The following is a 12,115-nucleotide window of genomic DNA, read 5'->3' as shown; positions in this document are numbered from 1 at the left end:
ATTAATGGTAGACATATTCAGTGTGGACATTCAAAAAAGTTTTTTTTCAGTCCACAGTTGGATGAATCTTCAGACGAAGGGCCCTTCATACCAGGAAGGGGCATGGGAGAACTTTCTGGGATGATTGATGTGTTCTATATCTTGATCTGGGCTGTATACACATATAAACTGACAGCTATTCCCTTAGTACTTATTCACTGTATTGTCTAGAATATATGCCTTGATTTTATAAAGTGTGACAGGTAGAAAATAAATGATAACAATCCACTGGTTCATGTAGACAGTCTACAAGGCCTGAAGGCAGGAGTGGGTAAATTGGAGGGAAGCAAAAATTCTATGAAATCCCTCTGGGTGACACCTACTCTGTTCCGTTATGTCCTATGTAGATATCTGAATGTTGGGAGCACTTCCAGTATGATGAGGACCCTGTAGAATAGATGCTTCTGCATATAGTTGCTCAAAGTCAAGCATATGTCTTTCCATGGGTTGTCAGTTGCAGAGAAAGCCCCATCCTCCATCTCAAAGCATATTTGGGTAGAGGCTAAAGCTAAACAAGGTCAGAAGGATTGGCTAGTGATGCATCATGGTTTGCATGAAGACTGTGCAGTGCTCTAGGCTATCTCCCATGGGCTACAGGTCAGAGCTATTTAGAGAGTGGTCCACGGACTGGAGCCTATCTACAAACCTGTGCTGCCGACCCATGGCGATATAATATTGAAACGGAGGGTCAGAATTTGAGACTCTTTGCTGTTGAGGGAGTAATCTTATGCCTATTTGAATGTACTATTATAAAATTGGAGTGTATATTGTGTATTTATTTCCATTCCATTCCTAATTTGTTTTCATTGTATGTTACAAAAATATTGGACTGTGATGAATTAGAAATTTTGAAAAGGAGAAACTGGTCCTTTATTACTGCTGCTTTTAGGAGCAATCTCAGACTCACAAAAGGGTGCATCCTAGAACATATGGAAGAACTTGATCTAGGTCTCTGTTAAGTTAGAGGCTGCCGCCACCTAATTGTAGTTTCCATAGTTACCAGCCACCACTGATGAGAATATGAACAGATCTCAAAGGGAAAATCCAGACACAGACAGAAGTCAGGAAGGTTGGGCAGGAGGGAAGGAGGGTGCCTGATGTAAGGTGGGCTCCAGGCTGGAGAGGGGAGCCAGGATTCTGCATAGCTGGAGGCAATTAATTGTCTCTCTCAAGGCAGAAGTCCTAGGGATATGGCCACCACAACTTCTCTTATATTTTTGGTTGTGAGCCTAGCCTTTAATGGCTGAGCCATCTCTCCAGCCCACCACTACAACTTCTCATGAAGGATGTGGAGTACAGATTACCATAAGGGAAAGATGGCAAGGAGATTTCTGGCCTCAAGACTGGGATTCTCCCAGGCAAGCTCCATCTCTGTCATCTGTTGGGGTCTTTGCTGTAGCAGGTCTATCACATTTTGGTCCATCAAGTTGCCTTATGTGATCATTCATTTGCTCATTTCTGTGTTCATATTTTGCTCAATAAACAGTAGTGCTTGGAGACATGCAGCAGAGCTCAACTAGATCTGTCCTGCCTTCAGGAAGCTTTTATTCTAACAGGAGAGAAAGATTATAGACACAAATATGTAGTGTTTACAGATACTATATTCATTACATTGGCTGAAGGGTGGTGTGTTGGGCCAGGAAGGGCTGTGGCAAGGGTGAAAATGTTCTCCATGGTCTTCAGCATTTGAGATGTGAAGGGCAGATATATGGCAGCAGGTAGGACATAGATCTTGTCATGCAGCTCACAGAAGTGGAGACCCAGTTAACGCTTGTCCAATGTGAATGACCTAGAGCCACAGAAATCAAGGCTTTATTAGTCCTTCTTAGCTCACATCTGCATGTCCCTGAGTCCCCAGAGAAGCCCTTCATGGCCACTTGGTTTAAGGCAGAACTCAAGTTGCCATATGCCAAGACAAAGGTCATCCTCCTTTCTCAAAACAGAATGGGTCTCTCCTGGTGTGCAGCACTAGAGGACACTGTTGTAGCCTGTTAGTTCTGAGGGAGGAACTGGAAGCCAAGAGAAAGCCTGATGCTGTTTTACTTAAATATTTGGATTATGTGAACTAAGAGGCAATCCTGCCTCAGAATTATAGACTTGTAAATCATTCTAAAGAGAGAAGGGCCGGGTGGGGGACTGGCGAAGCTTGGGACTCGAGTTTATGATCTCTTCAGAAGCCCTTGATGGAATTACAGCCCCATAATTCACTGGAGCCTACTCTTTCCTGCAGCTTGGCCTCAGCTCTTACTCAAGGACCCCCGGGAAGGCCCATATGGGTGCCAGTAACGAGAGGCCTCTGTGGGGAAATGGTGAGAAGATTGGCATGGTCCCCAGCAGCTGGGCCTCAATGTCAGGATTTCTGTGGGGCTGTGTCAGAGTGAGCTGCCAAGAAGTTGAGACCAGGAGGCAAGCAGAGCTGCAGGACCAAACAGCAGATGGAAGGCCTTCTGTGGGTTTCTGTGGCATTCTGTGCAGTCAACCACATTCCATAGGGTGCTGTGGAATCATGTAGCTAGACTACATGGGGTTCTCTGTGGATGAGGCAAGAGTGTGGCATGAAGCCACTCCTCCTTTTCTTTGTCATGCCCATGCCTCCAGGCTGCTGCATTAGAAAATGGTCTTCACCAGCCTCTCTCTCACCAGGGAGGAAATGCCTGGGCCTCAGAGGAACTCACAGACCAAGGGGGACTATTTGCTGAGGCATCTGGAACTAAGTTCTCTTTTATCTAGGGATAACGTGCATGGTAGGGCACCATTTTGGCGGGTGACTATCAATATGTCCACCCTCTATGGCCTCAGCAGTAGCCACTGTCATGACCAAAATGAAAGTCCCCAATAAGACAGTTTTGAATGGTATATCAGTGGTAATAACCACCCTTGGAGGATCTGGTGATGCAGGCCTGTAACCGCTACTTGTAGGCTTGGGCAGAAGAATCACGAGCTTACAGGTTCCTCTGATACAGAGTGAGTTTGAGGTCATGCTGGGTAACTTAGTGAGATCCTATCTTCAAGTGTGTGTGTGTGTGTGTGTGTGTGTGTGTGTGTGTGTGTGTGTGTTGTCGACACAACCTTATGGTAAAGAGCTTGCCCAGAATGCAAAGCCCAGGATCCAACCCCCATTACTGAATTTTAAAAAGCCACCTTCTATGCAGTATGCTAACCATGCATGTGCACATAACACATTTAATTGTCACAAAGTATTGCCATTTCACAGTGAGTTGTAAAGCTAAAATCCTTCAGTTTTTGGGCAAAAAATGCACAACCAAGCATGCCACTGGAGACTTGATTTTTCTGTAATTATGATGCACCCCACAAGGGAACCTCTCCTTTGTCCTATCCCTAAATCTTTTGGCTAACTCACCTCAATTGTCAACAGTTAATAAGAGGGATCTCAAGAAAAAAAAATGAAACTATTGCACAGCAAAGAACACCATCATTCAAGCAAAGAGGCATCCTACAGAATGGGGAAAAATCTTTGCCAATTACACATCTGACAGGGTCAGTATCCAGAATACACAAAGAGCACAAAAAGCTGTGCAACAAGAAAACAAATAATCCAATTTTAAAGTAGGGTAGAGATAACAGCGTTCTCAAGAGATGGAATACTAATGGCTGAGAAACGCTTTTTAAAAATCCACTATTTATTTGGGGGGTGAGCTTTTAGTTTAGTTTTTTAAAAGAATTTATTTATTATGTATACAACATTCTGCTTCCATGTATATCTGCACACCAGAAGAGGGCAACAGATCTCATAATGGATGGTTGTGAGCCACCATGTGGTTCCTGGGAATTGAACTCAGGACTTCTGGAAGAGCAGTCGGTGCTCTTAACCTCTGAGCCATCTCTCTAGCCCCTTAGTTTAGTTTTTGTCTTAATTTTTAAAATAATTTTTATTTTGGTGGGTTTCTTTGGAGAGAGTGAAGAGAGCAAAAAATACAAAGTTGTGATGGGTAGGGAGGATCTGGAAGGAGATGGGGGAAGGAAATAATCAAAATGTATTGTATGAAAATTTTTAATAAAGAATATTACTAACAAAAATTGTTCAGTAGCTTTAGTCATCAGGGAAATGAAATTAAAACTGCTTTCAGATTTCATCTTACTCCAGTCAGAATGGCCAAAATTAATAAAACAAATGATAACCAATGCAAGCCAGAATGCAGGAAAAGGGGAACATTTATTCATTGCTGATGGGAGTGCAAACTGTTAAAGCCACTATGGATATTGGTGCAGAAGTTCCTCGAAACAGCTCAAAATGTATCTACCACGAGATACAGCTATACCATTCTTGAGCATATACCCAGAACATTCTACAGAGACAGTTGCTCGTCCTTAGTCACTGCTGCTCTAATTCTTAGTAGCCAGAAATTAGAAGCAGTCAAGAGGGCCATCAATTGATGGATAGATAAGAAAAATGTGGTACATTTGCACAAGATATTTTTCAGATGCTAAGAAAAAATGAAATTACAAAATTTGCAGGTAAATGGATGGCTCTAGAAGTAATCATAACGAGTGAGGTAAAAGACAAACATTGCATGTTTTCTTTTATGTTAGCTTTTATGCTTTCAGTATGTGTGTTTAGTAAGGAACTGTGGGTCTTCCAAAGAAGGAGATAAAGAATATAGTGTTACTAAGGGGTAAAGGGTAAAATAGAACACTAGAATTAAAAGGGGTTGTGAAGACAGGGTGGAGGAGAGACTCTGGGATAGGTAACTAACCACTAAAGTCCTTTTGAAAAGCCATATGGAAACCTACTACTCTAGATGTTCCCATATATAATATATATATATATATATATATATATATATATATATGAGAAAGGAATTTAAATGGAGTCACCATATAATGGAGGATTTAGTACCCCAACCAGGCATCCTATGTTACCAAACCCCAGTACCAGGAATGGGTTACATCTTTTGGAGTTGTTATTAAAAGATGTCTCATATATCCCCAAGTCCCACAGACTTATGGTCAGTGCTGTTGGTTACTCTTCACAATTTTAAGGTAAGGCCCAATTGCTGAAGATACCACATACTCATGGCACATAACATGGAGAAATGGAGCCGTACTCACTTGGAAACTTCATCTCTACCAGCTTTGCATTCATGGTGCTAGAAGGTCCTATTCACACTCCTGAAGGGGAAAAATAATTATCAGTCTCACCCAGCTATAAACCTGAGGGTTACGATAATGAACCCTACCTGAAAAATACGCCCACTGCTACAATAGTGGCATTAATGTCAGGAGAGAAACCAATCAAACAGTGGTTATATTGTTAATGAGGCCAAGAACCTGAGACTAAATAGGTAATGGGCCTGGGGTGGGGGTGGGGGACCTACTACTATTATTCTGCTAAAGGAACTTAGCAACAAAATGACTCCTAATGGCAAACTGCTATATTCAAATATAGCCCAAATCTCAGCAGAGAAGTTTCCCCTTGCAGTTTAACAGAGACTCACAACAATGTTCAGACAGTGGAAGACTTTGGAGTGCTAAGCCCTGAAATAGATATTTTATCACCCTCCCACCTCCAACACCCAGGGATCTATGCAGAAAAGGGGGTAGAAGGACTGTCAGAGGTGGCGGACGGTTTTAAGGAAACAGTTTCTAGACACAACAGGGCGGATGCCCATATGAATTCACAGGGACTGTGGCAGCATGCACAAGGCCTGCCCTAGCTCAGGCCAGACAAAACCCAAGCATGAAGGAGAAGTGATAGTTGCCAGGGGAGGCAAAATCAGCTTTCTTTAATGGAGTGACTGAATATATTAACTAAACCTCAGGGCGGGCCTCATGCTAAGCCAACAACAAATCCGACTCCATGTTTTCAGTGCTTTTTCTCTTTTTCTTTTCTGTTTGTTTTTATTGAGACAGCTTCCCTCTATGCAGCCCTGGCTGTCCTGGAACTCACTATATAGACCAGGCTGGCCAGGAACTCTCAGAGATCCGCCTGCCTCTGCCTCTCAAGTTATAAGACAGAGGGGGCAGGTTAATGAGGCTCATGGAACTTCATGGAGCTCATGAAGAACCCTGCTAACTCCTGTTTATTTGTTTGTCATGGAACTCACAATACTCATGAGGCCCTTCCCATAGGTTATATAAGTGGTAAACCATTGCTAGGTGACAGGTGATGCTTCAGTAGTATAGCTGCCTGCAAGTTGTTCAGGGAACTCAAGTGATGCAGCTTTTATGTGGCATTGACCCATTCTGGGATGGAGATTTTCAGTGATGGCACTGTGCAGTTCGCTTCTGCTCCTGTAAGTAATCCCAATAAATGCATTGGTTCAATGGACTGGGTTTGGATAGAATTGTTTGTTTATATTCTCTCTCTCTCTCTCTCTCTCTCTCTCTCTCTCTCTCTCTCTCTCTCTCTCTCTCTTTTCTCTCCCTCTCCCCTCCCTCTCCTCTCCCCCTCCCCCTCCCTCTCCCTCTCCCTCTCCCCCACCTTGGGTGAATAAGAAGACTTCCTAGGAAAAGTCACAGAACAGTTGGTGCCTGGACAGAGATGGACAGAACCAAAGATGAGTCAGTCTTGGAGGAGCATTTGTTTGGGTCCTACTAAGGGAGATGAGATGTGCAGCTGAGACTGCACCATTTGAGGGTGATGGATCCCCGGGGTAATTCTATGAGTGTCTGTGTTTAATACCATGAAGTCTATCATTGGGATGCCCCCCAAATGACTGATGGAGTAGAAGATATAATCCCTAAAAGTGGTACACATGGGACATTTTGGCAAAGAGGCTATGGTGGTAATCACAGACTCCTACTGTTAGTAATACGGCATACAACTGTCTGGGTCATTTGAAAGAATATGGCATGCTTGTGTTAAACTAGAGTTGCTATAAAACTTCACTATAATACAAATTCAGTGTATGCGAATCCCTGGAAGGTTTTTGTTGCTGTTTGTTTGTTTAATCTGAGCAGTAGTTAATAGAAGGTTATGGATGATAGAAGGCACACAGGCACAATAGGAAAACGTTAATCTTGTCCTAGGGATGGACAATTATGTTGTATGCATTTCCTCCCTGTAAGAAAGTATAGTGAGGATGGAGATTGCTCGTTTAGCTAGGACCCTTTCAGCATCCACTTGTGACTGATAGAGAGGGGAGTGCTACAATATCAGTTAGGATCTTGACAGATCAAAGGGGCGATGTAGCCCTACCAGCAACAATGTAGCCCTGATTTCCTTTGGCCCTGGATCCAGCTAAGCCAAGCAGATGGGGAGATGTATGGTGATCTTACAGCAGTGCTCCAGGATGAGAAGGTTAAATGACTCATAGATAATGAATGTAGATTGTTTAAAGCTAGAAATCCAAAATAAGGTATTCAACATTGTATGTTTGATGAACAATTGATATAAGATATGAAATATTTTCATTTATATTATACCTTGCCAACTGTTGCTTATTTGCTTTGGTTTTGAGACAAGGTTTCATGATGTAGCCCAGGTTAGACTTGAAGTTGAAGTGACCCAAACTACTCTTAAACTTGTGGTAGTCCTTCTGTCTCAGTCTCCCAAGTATTGGAAATAGAAGCATGTACCAGCACAGCTAAATCCCAATATCAACTACTATATGATTGGAATGTATGGCTGTGGGTCTCCTGTGGTCCTGTCCATCTTCTGGGGATGGGGGAGAATTCATCATACAGTGTTAACTCTTGAGTGTAGACCTACAAAGGCTGCCTGGAGACAATTGTGGCCAGTGGTTTTATAATCAGCAAGGTAAGCAAGATGTGCCTACCGGTGAAATAGTGGCACAGATGTCATAGTCACAACCATTTTGTGATTGTACTTAAGAACAGACAAGAACTCAGACCTGGTACTGTAAACCTGACCATGAACCCATGGCTCTAGAGAGGTCATACATCCTAGAGGAGAATTTAGTATTGTTAATTTGCTAAATAGACTTAGCATCAATACTGCCTTCTAAATACTTACTCTTATACTCATAGAGTACTGCCACCCCCACCGGCCATCATAGAAGCTTCTTATTGCAGCGGATGGTAACTGACACAGAGAACCACAACTAGCCAAAGAATAGAGAATAATTGACTAGTGCTCAGCCTCAAATGGGATGTCTGTATCATTCCCTTCCCCAAATGCTCAGAAATCATTGTGAGAAAGGGGTGGAAAGATAGTAATAGCCAGAGATTGGAGAAGAGTGCTGAAAAAGAGCATCTTTTTGACATTTCAGGGCCATTACACTCCTGAACACCCAGTCGCTGTGGCTCAAGACAGTCAACATTCCAGAATGGATGGGAAGGGCTCATGAAACCCAATTCAGAGACGAGAGCTCTTGGCAGTTGACGGTTGTTGGGGAGGGGCAGTCAGTTTATCATCAGTGGTGTGGTCCATGCTCCAGTGGATGGCCATATAGACTGAGTGGGTTGTAAAACAGACTAAGATATGAAGTTAGGAAGAGTGAGGGGAGGTCTGGGAGAAATTGGAGGGGAGTGTGGATATGAAATTCTCAAAGATAAGCATACGGGATGAAGAGATGGCTCAGAGGTTAAGAAAGATAAACATTTTTTTCTTTTAAAAAAATACCTAGCTCATTATAGAAAAAAAAACCCACTAATGACTGTAGGTGGAGATAGAAATAATGAAAAAACACACAAAACTTGCTCAACCTCAAGCCAGATAAAATTCTAGCATGGAGAAGGGGAGGTTAGGCATGGCATTTCACCTATGCTAAGGAAATGTTGGCAACTTATAGCTGCTGGGAGAAGGGAGAGTTTTCTTTAAAGGTATCCCACCTTGCAATTTGACCACATTTCAGTGAATGGACCAAACATCTAAGACATGGCAGCACAAATTGGACTTTCTGGGTTCTCAAAAAGAGAACAAAAAGTTGGGAGGGTTGGGAAGAGCGGGTGAGTTGGGGGAGGAGGATGAATATGACCTTTACTAGGTCTTAAAGAACTAGTAAAGGGTTAATGAGAACAAAAGGAATAATGGAAAAATAAAAAGGTAAAAAAAATTTGGAGATTCTTACCAGAAAAATATCATTTGAAATGACTCTAATACTACTTTTACAGAATCAATTAGGGGCTTTTAAAGGATTATATCTTATGTTGCAGACACCCTTTCACTCCACCGCATAGCCCATTGACCTACCTTTCTATCCCAGCTGTCCTCACACCAACGAGCTGACACTCGTCTCTAGGTCTCTAGTCTGGCAACATTTACTTTAAGGAAGCTATATCTCCCTTCCGTCCTTCAGCTCCAGTGCTCCAATTGATGGAGTTCCTGGGGAAGCCACTTAGCTATTCCAACAAGCTCACTTAGAGGTAGGGATGAATAAATAGTCATTGGTCGGTCTTTGGGCCACCCCACGGGGCATTCTACAGATTTTACAGATCCTACAGATCCAAGGGAGTGGAATTCCTGCTGCATGTAGTAGAGGGACAGTTTGAATTGGCTTGTCTTTGCTTCCCACTCCCCTTCCTCAGGACCACTTGCTTGCAAGCCCTTTTATCAGGTGCTGGTTTAGTAACTCTGGCATTAGTAATCTTCAGTTGTCATTTCAAAAGTCCATTGAGAAGTTGACATATAATTATATTGCAAGATGATACTGTTGAGAAGTTTTACTGATGCTTAATTTTATCTGTTGGTTTAAAGCACATTTTTAGGGTTAAGGTTAGTGCTATCCTGTGAACCACGGGGTGAGCATGCAAGGTTCTTCTTCAGGAGTGTGTTCTCCACAGCCAAAGAAGCTGCCACCTGCCACAAAGTTGCAAGGTATCCAGCCCTGTGTTAAGTACTCTAATCATTATCTCACTTGCAGCAATCCTACCAGAAAGAAGTCATTGTTTTCATCTTGACAGACAAAAAAGCCTGAGGGTTACAGGTCGTTATGAGCTTGTTCTAGAAAGATCTAATCAGTACAGGGTATGTTTGAGGCAGGCCATAGTTGTATTTTTTACTGTAGACAGTATGAATTTTCAGGGCACAAAGGAGAATCAGAAATTGATCCTGGAGATGGTAGTCCACACATGAATGGGCTTCAAATGTAGCTTGGTGGTTGCAGTGATGACACATTAAGTTTGTGTTGTTTGTGGGAATGCAAAGAGCAGAAGACAAACTGGAGTGGGACAAGGAATGAAAAGTGTGATGGGGCAGTGAGGACCACTCAAGCATATCTCAGGTTATTCCCTTTGACGAAATAGGGTGTGTCCTATGCTGGAAGGTATATTCCTCGTGCTGGGGTTGAGTACAACCCCCTAGTGACCAAGTAGAGTTTGGGGTGGTATAATGGGGATGATTAGAGAACATCCAAGACTGTGGTCCTATGTGGGATGGGTGGGGAAATCCTTATCAGTGTATGATTGTGGAGAGTGGGGGAATAAGGATGTATTCTGCTCCCTGGTGTCTTAGATGGACTATCAGGCCTTTCCTAAAACTAGGCAGCATCTTTTTAGGTGTCACACTTTCAGCAAGAGCCTGCAGAGGCAACTACCATGCTGAGAAGGATTTAGGTTGAAAATAGAGTCCCTATTCCTTTTGTATGTGCTTGTGATTCTGTTTCAAGACACGAATCACCTTCAGAAGGCTGCTGTGGGACAGGGGAGTCCCGTTATCACACTAGTCCTTGTGTTGTCTGATGGAAGCCTATTCCATGGTCTTTCCCAGAGGTCTGGACACCTTTGGGGGCCTCTGATGGAGCCTTGGTCTGACCCAGAGAAGTCAGCTTGGGCCTCTTTGGGAAGTACACTGTGATCTGTGGCAATGTGAGATGAGCGTGCTTCACAGGTTTCTAGTGCATGAGCTCGGCATGTTGATAGAGCTTGCTGTTGGCACCCTTTGGATCTTGGGCTCTACCTCTTTGGGTTTGACAATGTAAGGGTTTAACACCCTTGGCACATATGCTCTTGACCTTGGCACGATTGCCTGTGCCTTCTTAAGCTCACTCTTGTGCATTTTGGCAAACTGCATGTTCCTCCAAAACTTGAGGTCTTTCTCCTTAAGAGACATATATCTTGTGACTGGAGTTTCTGGATATTATTTCTGTGCCACTTGAGGGACCAATTGTGCTTGGTGTGATTCTTTGATGTGACAGTCAATCCATGGCCCCTGAAGTGCCTAGGACAAGAAGGCAAAGGGTAAGGTCTCTGTCCTTAGGAGTATGAGTCATCTGCTTCCCCCACTTCTGATTGTGGATCAGAATCAAAATGCCAGGTTATTTTTCACAACCCTGACTGTACTCAGCCTTTCCTGAGAGAAATTTCACTTCTCCCTTGGCAGTGGTCCTTCCACTATTTCTTCATTCCCTTAGTTTCCTCCTGTAGTCCTAGTCTGTCCCAGGCCCAACTCAGGAAAATTAGGAACATTAAAAAAAATTGGACTCATCTCCACAAGCAAATAATTAATGCTATATTTTAATAGACTTAGGCCAAGTACCCAGGTCTAGGTACTTGCTAATGAGGTTGGGGCCAGCCTGGATTTAGTAGTGAGAGCCTGTCAAAGAAAGAAAGGGAGGAGGGAAGGAGGGAGAGGGAAGGAGAGGAGGGGGGAGGGAGAGAAAGGAGAGGAGAGGAATAGAGGGCAGAGAAGGGAGAAAGAGAGACACCCAAAAGAGATGCAGGAGAATGCTAAAATCTAGTTTTAGGGGAGAGAGAGAGAGAGAGAGAGAGAGAGAGAGAGAGAGAGAGAGAGAGAGAGAGAGAGACCTTTTAGTTGAAAGAATAGTTCTCTGTAGGTAAAGGTGCCAATTTCATCAGTTGCACTGTTCAGACTAAACTTCTTTTCCCAGTGGCAGTAGCCAGGGTGGACTATGTTGTGCCTCAGTAACAAGAGCACTCATGTCCTAGTGATACAGAGAAGCAAAGATGGAGCTTTAACTTAATCTGTATATCCACCAGGATCACCTAATGGTTCTTTTGTATGTTGTCATTGTCCAGGTTGATGGGGCAAGCTGTTCACTGGAGCACTGCAGGTGTTTATGCCATTTGGCTCTCATGTTGTACTGGTTGGAAGCACGTTGTGGGCCAGATGAACTTTACTGGGGAAAGTAAAATGGTACAGTAACATAAACTCCCAGTGTCTCTAGGCATGACTTCACAATCACACATGTGTCAT

This window comes from Cricetulus griseus (assembly GCF_003668045.3).
Source record: "Cricetulus griseus strain 17A/GY chromosome 1 unlocalized genomic scaffold, alternate assembly CriGri-PICRH-1.0 chr1_0, whole genome shotgun sequence".
Taxonomy (NCBI): domain Eukaryota; kingdom Metazoa; phylum Chordata; class Mammalia; order Rodentia; family Cricetidae; genus Cricetulus; species Cricetulus griseus.
Note: the sequence above shows the minus strand (reverse complement) of the source record.